The sequence below is a fragment of the Alexandromys fortis genome, unplaced genomic scaffold, assembly GCF_014885135.2.
Source record: "Alexandromys fortis isolate MF-2015 unplaced genomic scaffold, M_Fortis_MF-2015_v1.1 scaffold_333, whole genome shotgun sequence".
NCBI classification, from domain to species: domain Eukaryota; kingdom Metazoa; phylum Chordata; class Mammalia; order Rodentia; family Cricetidae; genus Alexandromys; species Alexandromys fortis.
In genome coordinates this window covers 33,655-38,779 of record NW_026068330.1, presented here as the reverse complement: position 1 = coordinate 38,779, position 5,125 = coordinate 33,655, and positions in this window count along the sequence as shown.

Sequence of the window (5,125 nt, the reverse complement as noted above, 5' to 3'; positions counted from 1 at the left end):
ACCATAGAACCTTCATCTGGTGATGGATGGAGATAGAGACAGAGACCCACACTGGAGCACCAGACTGAGCTCCCAAGGTCCCAAAGAGGAGCAGAAGGAGGGAGAACATGAGCAAGAAAGACAGGACCACAAGGGGTGCACCCACGCTGAAACAGTGGGGCTGATCTATTGGGAGCTCACCAAGGCCAGCTGGACTGTGACTGAAAAAGCATGGGATAAAACCAGACTATCTGAACATGGCAGACAATGAGGGCTGATGAGAAGCCAAAGACAATGGCACGGGGTTTTGATCCTACTTCATGTTCTGGCTTTGTGGGAGCCTAGCCAGTTTGGATGTTCACCTTCCTAGACATAGACGGAGAGGGGAGGACCTTGGACTTTCCACAGGGCAGGGAACCCTGTCTGCTATTTGGACTGGAGAGGGAAGGGGAGAGGAGTGGGGGAAGGGGGAGAAGGGTGGGAGGAGGGGGAGGGAAATGGGAGGCTGGGAGGAGGTGGAAACTTTTTTTTCCTTTTCTCAATAAAAAATAAAAAATAATAAAAAGCAGCAAGGCAGTTAGAAAATGAATAAGTGGTTAAACAAAGAAAATATCCTCTATGATTTCTTGGATAACCCACTGTTCAATATTAAGCCTGTTATTTCATCTTCAAGCACATTTTTTGGTTTCTGTCATTTCTCCTGTTGATTCCTACTGTTATTGTCTTATGTTCTAATAGGAAGCAAGAAATTGCCTCAATGTTTTGGATTTCTTGAAAATTAACTTGTGTCCTATGATGTGAAAGATTTTGAGTAGGTGACATATGAGAAAACTGTGTATTTTCTATAGGTTAAGTGCAATATCTGTTAAGTCAAGTTCATCCTTAGAGTAGTTTAGCCCTGAACTTTACTTGGTTTTAGTTTTGAAAAGCTATCGAAATTTGAGAGTAGACAATGGAAGTGCCAGATTATGACTATGTCACAACCTATTAGTCTTTTTTTTCTTTTAGTGTTTGTTTCATAAATTTCTGGATTCAGTACTTTGTGTATAAAGGTTTATAATTCTTATATCTGTTGAATGAATTCTTTCTTTTACTAATAAGTACTGTCTTATTTTAATCATTTGTAATGTGTTTGTTCAGATGTTTACTTTGACAGATATGATTATAACTAAATCCACTTTTCTATGTTTTTCCAAATGTTTGGCAGTTTGCTTTGAATCCTTTTATAATTAGACATTAGGTATCTTTACTGGTAAAGTATGCTTCTTGGACACAGAATACGGTTTGGTTCTTTCCTACTTTTGATCTCGTACATTTGTTGTGCCTTTTTGATGGTACACCATGGCCTTTTACATTTTAGGTTAGTAAAAGATGTTTGATATTTCCTATATATTTGTTGAGTGATACTCTGTCTTCCTGAAATATGGGTTATATTTTTCTCTTTCTATACTAGGTTGCGGGTTTGATGAGTTGCTGTATAGAACATAGTTGTTTCTTCCTCATGTCTAGTTTGTTTATCTGCAGTCATTTTCATTCCTGTACAGTATTCCCCTGAAACCTTTCTGCAGTGCTGACTCAGTTGTCATGAGTTGCCTGAAAATACCTTTATTTCTCCACCAGTATTGAAAGAGAGCTTAGCAGGGTATAGCATTCTTGGATCAGAGCTGGTTGTTTGAAGAAACTGAAATAGTGCATTCCACGTCCTTCCAGTCTTCATAATTGTTGATGAAAAATCTTCAGTATTTCTAATGTTTTTTGTATTTGTGGATTTTCAGGGTTTTTTTCATGCTTCTTTTAGACTTCATTCTTTACTTTGAATATTTGACATCCTGATTGTAATACGCATGGTTGTGTGCATTTGGAGTTATAAATAACTTTTCTAATATACCATATGAGAGCCAACCACTCTAGGACTTCACCTGGAGTCTGACAGGACCATTACATCCATCCACTAATCACTGAAGGTGAGTCTAAGACTGAACAGGAAAGTATCATGGAAACCCAGGATAACCCAAGTACCCCAAGACTATACCAGATGCATTCACACTGAACACCTTCAAACAAAGAGATTTCTGGTCAGGAACCTGTCACACATACCCACCATCCCTCTTACTCCTATCCATTCATGGTCATATTTACTTCCCCATATTTCCCCTTAAAATAGCAACCTTGAAAACCCACTTCAGTCCCAACTCCATGGAAAGTGTCCTGAGGTCAATGTCAGTCAGCGAACAATGCGGGAGACAAGACTGTCACTATGTAATAAGTTAAAGAGATTACTATAAGAAAAGTAATTTTTAACATTTTACAGAAAAAAGCAACCAGCTTAGAGAAAAGAAAATAAGGGCTGACTTTCTTATTTGGTACAACACGTTAGTTTATGAAGTCCCCTGCCTTAAGAAAAAAAAATTAACTATAGGTAGAATAAGAGTGCATTCCCCACAATGAGCTCTTCTGTTACTATTAAGTAATAAACATGCAGTAGACTTTAAAAAAAAGTTTCTGCCCTAGTTTTCCCTTGGGCAGGTACTACAGAGAGGTTCAATCTTCATGCTCTTCTAGAATATTCCATTACCCAACTTCCCATCCTACTGGTTAAGTACACAAATCCTTTTTACTATTTATTTTATTGAAATAACATTTTTTCATTTATTTTACATACTGACCACTGTTGCTCCTCCCTATTATCTTCTAGTTCCATTCCACTACCTCCCAACTAGCCTCCTCTCCATCAACTTCTCCATCTCCATTGGTAAAGGAGCAAGCCTAGCAAAGGCTAGAATAAAGCATGGCAGGTCAAATTGAGCCAGAACCCAGCTCCTCTCTTTGTGCCAAGGCTGGGCGAGGTAATCCTGCATGGGAAACAAGTGCCCAAAAGTTGACTAAGCAACGGGACAGATCCTGATCTTAAACCTTTTCTAAAGAAATTTCTGGGGCTTGAAACTGCCCCTTTCAGACTTATGGGTTCAGTCACATAATAGACAGTGTTGGACTCTAGCGTCCAAACACCAAGGAGGAGTTGCCCCCAGAGACCACTTCACACACCACAGCCAATGCAAAAGCATGAGGATTTTATTAATTCTGTCATGACAGGGTCCCCCAGCATTTGGGAAGCTGAGAGACCTCGAATAGTGGGTACAGTCTACTTTTAAAGGGGCCACAGAAGCAAGGGGGTTGTTCTTTGACTATTCTGATTGGCTTATTTGAAAGGGCTATTGCCAATAATTGACTGGAGAGCTGTTGCCAGATCAGATGAGGTAAGAGGTCATTTTGACCCCGTTTTCCAGGGGACCTAACCAAAACATATGTATATGGGCAATTGTTCAGGAACTGAGTACGTGCAAGTGTAGCTGTTAGGTCCTTGGTTCCCAGGGGAGAAGGGGAAGCACTATGGCACAGAGGCTGGGAGAATTCAGAATTCTCAAAAATGGCTTCAGGATTGTCTTAAAGTCTTACAACAGCTTTTAACTTTCAAACACTCAGAAATCCAACTACTAGGCACCAGCTGCCAGCAACAGGAAAAAGCAACAAGACACCTCCTATCTATCTCTGACTCTCTGATGAGCCCTAAGTACACCTCATACTGAAAATAGCCATGACTATGCTTTGCTTAAAATGAGACTTTGAGATCTGGGCTCCTGTGTCAGAAATGCAGATTCACAGTACAGCTGGTTTTCATGAGCATCAAGAGACCATATTGGTATATCTTCCTGCTATAAAGCAAGTTTTATGTCAGAAACCTCATAGACAACCATAACCATAGCTGAGAGCTTGTGAGGAATTTCACTGGTCTTGGTGGCATCTTCAAATCAGACTTTATCATTGGAAGTGTAAGAACTGCAGACTCACGAAAGTGAGCCAGGGAACCCGGAGTGTCAGAACCCACAGAAGTGAATTTGTTGCAACTTGACCAAAGATTGGAGTTTAGGCTTATTCTTGTTCCTTCAAGGATATAACAGAATATTTGACCCAGGGTGGGCAAGCTACTGGATGTTTCACATAGAGTGTGGTCACTGCATGTCTTCTGTAAAACACGGAATTATTAAGTCAAGATATAGTTACTTGATGTTTCAAGTATTAAAGAGGCAATTGCTGTTTGTTCTGTCTGTCATAGTAAAGTAGTCTTTTGCCTTCTTCCCCCCTTTGGGGTTGAGGTATATAAAGCATATGGAACATAAACACAGGTGAATTCAATATCCAGGGTTTGTCCTCCTGACACTGTCCTTGTCCTTTGTGTCTCTGTTTTCTCTACCTATCACTTCTAATCCACATGCCTCTACCCTGGAACATATAAACCCATCGAGGCTGAACCCTGACAGCACCCAGATGTGTGGCCAGTGGTCCAGGTAGAGAAAGTGACAGACACTGCATATGAATATCACACTGCAGGTGTAGAGGTGAAAATAGAGCATTCAAATAGGTAATAAAAGTAGAAAAGCAGTGAAAAATATCAGGATAAAATATGTAAATTAAAATTATAGATATGGGGCAGGGAAAATGTAATCAGATTTTTGTGAACTTGCTTAGAGATGCTTTAAAGAACAGAGAAGTTTTAGTGAAGCAGCAGCAAAGAGAGAATATTAGAATTTATTGAGCAGCTCTGACCTTGGTTTCCCAAGCACAAGACCTTGGACATGGGAACATGGAAGGAAATTGGGATAAAAAAAATCTAATAACATTATTATGAATATGGGCCTGAAACAATCTGTAGAGATACTCTTTATTTCTGGGCACTTATACAGGAGAGTGTAGCAGTAATAATAAAAACCCATAGAAAGATATTGGAGTTCAAGCTGAACATAAAAAGACAAAGCATCCTACTGCTAGGCAGACCTTTTATCTCTCCCAAATCTGCAGACAGAAAGGGTAAGATCCTGTCTACATGAATCCTCAGACTCCACAGTCCACTGAGTGCCTGTCACTTCCTACTGTATATTCCTTTTTCTTCCCAGTTACATTGCTCCTGTCTCTTCCTCCCTAGTTTTGAGATTAAAGGTGTGTGATCCCAAGTGCTGGGATCACCTTTTCATGAGCTCTGTTTCCCTTTTAGACAGATTCAATCTTGAGTACTCCAGGGTGGCCTTCAACTCACAGAGTTCCAACTGCCTCTGTCTCCTAAATCCTAGGATTAAAGGTGTGTGCCACC